The sequence below is a fragment of the Oncorhynchus keta genome, chromosome 1 (assembly GCF_023373465.1).
Source record: "Oncorhynchus keta strain PuntledgeMale-10-30-2019 chromosome 1, Oket_V2, whole genome shotgun sequence".
NCBI classification, from domain to species: domain Eukaryota; kingdom Metazoa; phylum Chordata; class Actinopteri; order Salmoniformes; family Salmonidae; genus Oncorhynchus; species Oncorhynchus keta.
In genome coordinates this window covers 11,790,389-11,798,339 of record NC_068421.1, presented here as the reverse complement: position 1 = coordinate 11,798,339, position 7,951 = coordinate 11,790,389, and the positions used below count along the sequence as shown (strand labels likewise).

At 49.1% G+C, this 7,951-nt stretch overlaps 1 pseudogene; it reads right to left on the bottom strand.

Annotated features, from left to right (window-relative positions):
* Positions 1 to 366: 366 nt before the first annotated feature.
* On the bottom strand, positions 367 to 6,326 carry LOC127920037 (dipeptidyl peptidase 1-like; annotated as a pseudogene).
* Positions 6,327 to 7,951: the final 1,625 nt, after the last annotated feature.

Genomic DNA, 7,951 nt, shown 5'->3' with positions numbered 1-7,951 from the left:
CTGAACATGCATGATATGATATTATTGGAAAACTGACATTTCTAATGAAAGGCAACCACTTCTGAAGTGAGAAAAAAGGTACCAACATTGAATCATACTGCATCCCTTCCAACAGCATGAGCCAGTCCCTTTCAACATTCCCAGGAGACTCCAATTTACAGCATCAGCAGAGATAGGAGAGGACAGTACAGAGATGACTAGCAACAAGGAATATATTTAAGATCACAGGACAGTCTCCCTGAGATTACAGATAAAGAGCAGAGGTTCTCTGCCCTCCTATCAATCACCAGACTAACTACAAAATACTAATAAAACTACAAATCCCAGTTACAGGGAATTATAGCAGGTTCCCTTTGTATCATTCACAAATATCCATCTGACTGGCAAGGATCAGACTGTCCAGCGAGCCTGGGGAACACTTTTACAGTTACACTCTGACAACGTCCCAGCCATTTCAAAATATTACATTTATATGCAATTGTAGACTTCAGGCTAGGTTCCAATTGAGAAAATGCCTAAAGATTAACCCTTTCCCTCCTACCCCCGTACCCTCTACAGTTTAGGGATGGGCTTGGCTGCCACAGCGATGCTCTCAATGGCACACTTTCGTCAGACCCCGTCTGACCCTGAAGAAAGCCCTCCTCGCCCACTTTGTCCCCAACTGTTCTTCACCACCCAGAACTTCTGACCCGTGACGTGACATTGGCCGTAGCCCACCAGCAGCACCGCGTGGTTGGTCAGCTCAAACGGGTTGTAGGGGTCATGGAGGCCTGTGTGGTGGTAGATACCCTCCTTGTAGTGCATGAAGTCAGGATACACCTGGACGAGAACAGTGTGAGGAAGACACCTGGCCATTTTGACGTAGAAAACTAATACTGGCCATTATTCATATAGAGCTAGCCAATGCTCAAACCAACGTGTGTGTGTGTGTGTGTGTGTGTGTCCCACCTCAAAGGCCACCCCCATGGGTCCGTTCTTGACCAGTTCCAGCATCATGGCAGACTCGCTGCAGCCTCCGTAGAACCCTCCGACGTAGCTGTAGTCCGAGAAGTGTAGTGGCGGAGACAGCCATCGGGAACGTCACACGGGAATCTGTCCCAGCGTACGGATAACACGACTCTTCCACGATCCCAAAGTCCTGGACGTATTCCCAATGAGGTAGGGGAAACCACCGTCACAACCTGAGAGGGAGGGAGGAGAAGTAAGAGGGCTTAGATATGGGAGAAATACACAAACACCATTATGCAGAGTGTGTTCGCTCATTACCTTGGGAGTACTGGGAGCAGGACACGACCTGCTGTGGGCTGAAGATGGGAGTCTCGGTGTTGTTGGTTTGGAGCCGGACACGAGCCTCCAACATTCCCATTAAGGCAAAGGAATAGCAGCTACCACACGAAGCTGGAGCCCACAGAGTACCAATCAAACACTGCACTGTCACAACCAATCAAAAACCTCACTGTAATATCAGCCACCACTAAGAACCAGACACCCTGTCAAGCAGTCCGTGGATCATTTTTAACCTGCAACTAGAGTTCTGTGGGAATTAATCCTAAAAGCCCATTTATGCGGTCCTTCTGTAGCTCAGTTGGTAGAGCATGGCGCTTGTAACGCCAGGGTAGTGGGTTCGATTCCCGGGACCACCCATACGTAGAATGTATGCACACATGACTGTAAGTCGCTTTGGATAAAAGAGTCTGCTAAATGGCATATATTATTATATTATTATGCTGGAGATGAAAATGTGGCCAGAGGCTTCACATGGAGGGTGACGCAATCACTACACATGAGCATGTTGTCTGTGGGTTGAGACGGGAACGTTGGCCACTATAATCCAGGAGGAACCATTGATTTAGCAGTTCTCTAACTAGGACAGGCAGTGGTACAGTATGTCCTGTAGAGGACATTCCAAGGCCTCAGACACAGCAGAAAGGCTGAACATTAAACACATGGGTTGTGAGAGGAGACATTTTGCCAAGAGTCACGATAGACAAGTGTAGGCATTTGACCCAGCGTGCGTTACCCTGGTTGCGGACAGGACTGAGGTAGTTGACTCCGTTGACATCTCTCCAGTCCCAGCGCTCAGGAGGCCGGCCGCCATCTTGGCTAGCGTTGATGTCACAGGGGCGGGGCCAACACGTCTGGGGAGGAGCATAGACTCATACAATAAGGGTACACCATGGACATGTTTCGCAATGAATCCAAAATGAGTGTTCCTATTGAACATCTTTAGGTACTACCTCCGTTTTAGAGTCCTGTTTCATACCTACTGACCACCACCAAGGTGATCTCTTCCCCACGGTCTCCTGAGGTGATCACTAGTCCCCCCCCCCACACTATGGATTGGTGTCACCGTAATGACTGTACTTAGTTAAACATATTTCTGACACCAAACCATTCCTTTAAAACCCCTGAGGGGGGAGTGAACGAGTGGAGAGAAATACAACTCAGCTGGGGGTTGAGAGAGAAAGAAACCTCAGGCATTTGTAAGCCCTTGTACAGAGTGCCTCTTACTATCCGTCATACCAGAGCAGTCTAGACGAGTTGGGGCCAGAGACCATGTCCCATTATCCTAAAACAGAACCCTCTAGCCTTGGACTCATCTGCCATGACTATTCTCTCCAGGGGCACAACTGTCACTGTGGACCTGTCCCTCCCACATTATGAAATTGCTTTTGTCACCCCCAGTTTGATCGTTGGAATGTGATGCAAAGTGAGGCGAAGGTGTGCATTAGGACCATGCGGACGCCGCCGAGCAGTCAGGTGGGCTGTGTGGAGTGTTTGACAGGATAAAATATAATGTCCCCCCCCCCTTAAACTAAAGTTAGGTCCCTGATTGTCCCCCTTTTCTTTCAGAAGTAACAAATCTCACAGCTGACAGACTGAAGTTCGCTAAAATGAGTTTAATAATAATTGAATTCCTGTTTCAATACATAGAGTCACAAGTGAGTGACTGTACCTGGGGATGTGTGAAGCTGCTCCCCCAGCTCTGTGCATTAGCTGCTGCAGAGTGTAGGTCTCATGTTCGCTGTAGGCCATGGCTTTCCAGGAGCTCTGGGCCACGTTGATGGAGTCAATGAAGTCCAGGTTGTGTTTGTAGGACCTCTGGAGGAACCTGGGGGAGGGGAAGGAGGCGTAAACAGACCTACACCAACCTGGGGGAGGAGCAAACAGACCGACACCAACCTGGGGGAGGAGCAAACAGACCGACACCAACCTGGGGGAGGAGCAAACAGACCGACACCAACCTGGGGGAGGAGCAAACAGACCTACACCAACCTGGGGGAGGAGCAAACAGACCTACACCTGGGGAGGAGCAACCTGGGGGAGGAGTAAACAGACCTACACCAACCTGGGGGAGGAGTAAACAGACCTACACCAACCTGGGGAGGAGTAAACAGACCTACACCAACCTGGGGAGGAGCAAACAGACCTACACCAACCTGGGGGAGGAGTAAACAGACATACACCAACCTGGGGGAGGAGTAAACAGACCTACACCAACGTAAAACTGATTCTACCTCTGCATTGCTTGCCGTTTGGGGTTTAAGGCTGAGTTTCTGTATAGCACTTTGTGACATCGGCTGATGTAAAAATCAGGCTTTATAAATATACATTTGAATGACATATATCCCCACAGGAGAGGAGTAAACAGACCTACACAGCCTGAAGGAAGGAAACAGAATGAACAAATGCAGGAGCACTAGAACAGCCAGAGGGAGAGAGCACTGCCCAGACCAGAACACATGAATCACACAACACACGAGCAGTGACTGACAGCCAACGTAAGAGAGTCTAAACTAAGCAGACTGCTTGTTTTTCAATATGAGCAATGCTCACACTAAAATGGGACCATGGATGAAAATAGCCTTCTAGCCAATTATAGGACTTTAATGGGAAAACATAGGTGATTATTGGAGAGCATTATTACTGGGCACAGAGTGTCAAGCCTGCTATTAAACCCTGAGGCTACTCACAGGTCATTGGGATGGTAGCGGTGTGTGTCTACGGAGCGAGGGGTGTTGGGACAACCCTCTTGGCAGTGAAGCAGGCCCAGTTGTTTCCCAGAGAATCATGGACCCAGCCTGGCAGAGTCTGGTCACAGTAGCTGGTCACCTCAGAGCCCTGCTCAGAGTACTGGAACAGAGAGGAGAAAATCAGTCTGTACGAGGCGTCCCTGTGTGTTGTGTAGAAAGAGGACGATCACATATTGAATCTTTATGGCCCGAGTTAAAGATTCAAAAACACAAGAGCTACAAGTCAGTGATGTTTTATGCAAGTGGATGTGGCAGTTACCCTGATAACCTCCTCATGCCTTTTGCACACATTGTATATAGACTCCCCCTGGTTAAATAAAGGTGGGGAAAACACTTTCAATATGAGAGAGTGAGCAGACAGTGTGGCGTTATGAACAGCAGCCATGAGTAACTAACACTGGGCTTTTCCAGTGAAGCATGTGGTGTGTCACTGTGCTGAAACAAGTCCAGACAGTTTCAATAAGGAAGTACAAGGGACGTGCAGCCGTCAGCTAAACCATGTAGGAGGGACAACACTGAACATTTCCCCTGATAGTCACAAGGAAGTCACGTGACAAAGCCAAACGAAATACAACCCCAAATGAAAAAGTATCAACACAACACTGAAAGTATATTTGAAACACAAGCCTGAATATATCAATGTAGCAACTGAGATGTAAAAGTCAGATTAGTGATTGAACCACCAACTCTGCAATAACAGGAAAGGTGACCAGCCATGTGTCTGAAACGTAATGTACAAGGCTACAAGGTAGGAGGACTTCCATCACAGCAATGATAGTTCCTCTCAACCAGTGGTTTATGGGCTTTAGGTGAGAGCTGATGCAGCCCTTTGATAATCAGTGCCCACTGTCACAGCACACCTCTCCAGGGAGCTGCTATAGAAACATCTGTGCAGCATGTCAACGTCCCATCAACAATCCTGTAGCAGATAGAATATGGTGGAACAAGGATGTGGTCTTTTCTGTAGCCTACAGGCTGGAGATTAAATGGAATTCTGATCCACCAAAAGGGTTCCAGACCTCTTGACAGAGATCGTAGTATGCTACTGTTACCGACTAAAGTGGAACCCTGAATGAAACAAGTGAGAGCTTAAACCTGCCTTGAAGAAGCCAAACCACTTGTAGTCGTTGAGGACAACCTCAAAGCCCTGATTGTAGATGAGGGTGAAGAATCCCGTGTTCCCCAGGTCGTCCACAGCCACAGATAGCTTCTCCAGGCGCACCGTTATCGACTTATCAATGGTGTCTTTTTTAAAAACAGAGACATTTTGGTAATTACATCTCAATTAAACGTTGGGCTTCTTCTGTATTGCAAAGTAAGACGGGTAGACATTGTAACATTGGGCAGAGGTGAAAGTTGTAATAATGACACAATGCTCGATACAAAAGCTAAATCAATAGCCTACAAACTAAGGCAATAGACTACCGGGTCAAGTTAACACTTGAACCAATTAAAAGTTTGTTACATAGCCTCCTTGATTGCTTAAAGCGTGAGGTCGTTCCGTATTTCCAGCTCTTACCCATCATGGAGCAGTTGATGCCTTTGTCTTGTCCCCCCTTCGATACTTGGAACACCCAGGAGCCCAACAGGTCTTCATATGTGCAGTTGGCCGGGGTATCAGCCTGGGAGCCCTCCACCCAGAGCAGGAACACACACAACAACACACCGCTCACCTTCATCGCGTCACACCACGCTCCTGTTTACAGCACTACGCAGAGATTTGAATCTACGATAATAACTAGCAAGGAACTTGAGTCTACGTATAAGAACAAATTGAAAACGTTAAGCTCTATTTCCCCAAACTGCGATGCACCTGCGATACGAGTTTGTGCTAAGTCCTCTGCGATTTTGTACAATCAGAAGGAACTTTCCCTTCAGTCATATGACCTGTTGCAGCTTATCACGTGACTCACTGGGGCTTTTTGAGAGAAGACAAAGATTATTTATTATATTGTCAAGAAAGCCGAGTGACCCCCCCTAAACAACGGAAATACATGTCCTCAATGATTGAAGGCAAATTAGGTCAGGTGGAACCATTGTAGCCAATGATGCACAACTTAGTCATTTTTCTCAAAGTTGCCGGAATGCAACGTGAATCCAATTATATCAGTACATTTGTAACAGCCTAAACATTACGAAACTTCTATTTGATCAAATTAGCCTCTAGTAACTCGACACTTTCACATACAGATTTTGGGCGAAGTAAATCCTCTCGCTTCACCTGTTCCTGTCTGGAGGAGAGGATCGAATTGGAAAGGGAAACTGCAAGTGTCGGTAATGACTTTGGGGTGTTCCTTGTTGAGGCAAATGACATTCAATTGGTTTTCAGCTGTGAAGACACTTTGCTTCAGCAACTCTGCTGTTGCTGACTTTTAGAATCTGTAAGTCTTTCATCAGTGAAAGACAAGCGTTTTATTGGATAATGAGAACATTCAATATAATTTTTTATTTATCTCTCTCTCCCCCTCCCTCCCCCTCTCTCTCTCCCTCCCTCCCTCCCTCCCCCCTCTCTCTCTCCCCTCACCCCCTCTCTCTCTCTCTCTCTCTCTCTCTCTCTCTCTCTCTCCCTCCTCTCTTTGTCTCTCCCTCCCTCCCCTCTCTCTGTCTCTGTCTCCCCTCTCTCTGTCTCTCTCCCTCCCTCCCCTCTCTCTCTCTCCCTCCCTCCCCTTCTCTCTCTCCCTCCCTCTCTCTCTCTCCCTCCCTCCCCCTCTCTGTCTCTCCCTCCCTCCCTCCCCCTCTATCTCCTCCCCCTCTCTCTCTCCCTCCCTCCCCTCTCTGTCTCTCCCCTCCCTCCCCCTCTCTGTCTCTCCCTCCCTCCCCCTATCTCCTCCCCCTCTCTCTCTCTCCCTCCCCCTCCCCTCTCTGTCTCTCCCTCCCTCTCTCTCCCTCCCTCTCTCTCTCTCTCCCTCCCTCCCCTCTATCTCCTCCCCCTCTCTCTCTCCCTCCCTCCCCCTCTCTGTCTCTCCCTCCCTCTCTCTCTCCCTCCCTCCCCCTCTATCTCCTCCCCCTCTCTCTCTCCCTCCCTCCCCCTCTCTGTCTCTCCTCTATCTCCTCCCCCCTCTCTCTCTCCCTCCCTCCCCCTCTATCTCCTCCCCCTCTCTCTCTCCCTCCCTCCCTCTCCCTCCCTCTCTCTCTCCCTCCCTCCCCTCTCTCTCTCCCTCCCTCCCCCTCTATCTCCTCCCCGCTCTCTCTCTCCCTCCCTCCCCCACTCTGCTGTGCTCAGTAATGAAACCCACACACACAGTACTCTGCTGTGCTCAGTAACGAAACACACACACACACAGCACTCTGCTGTGCTCAGTAACGAAACACACACACACACAGCACTCTGCTGTGCTCAGTAACGAAACCCACACACACAGCACTCTGCTGTGCTCAGTAATGAAACCCACACACACAGCACTCTGCTGTGCTCAGTAATGAAACCCACACACACAGCACTCTGCTGTGCTCAGTAACGAAACCCACACACACAGCACTCTGCTGTGCTCAGTAATGAAACCCACACACACACACACACTGTCAAATATTAAAATGATCTGATGCACTTAGCTATCGGCCGATATAATGAAGCCATAAACATAGCCGTCATTAAACGCTCAACAACTTTTACTCTTCGTTGGCAAGGTTTTGTGTGTTGCACCTGGGGAGGTGTGTTGCACCTGGGGAGGTGTGTTGCACCTGGGGAGGTGTGTTGCACCTGGGGAGGTGCAGGTGTGTTGCACCTGGGGAGGTGTGTTGCACCTGGGGAGGTGTGTTGCACCTGGGGAGGTGTGTTGCACCTGGGGAGGTGTGTTGCACCTGGGGAGGTGTGTTGCACCTGGGGAGGTGTGTTGCAACTGGGGAGGTGTGTTGCACCTGGGGAGGTGTGTTGCAACTGGGGAGGTGTGTTGCACCTGGGGAGGTGTGTTGCACCT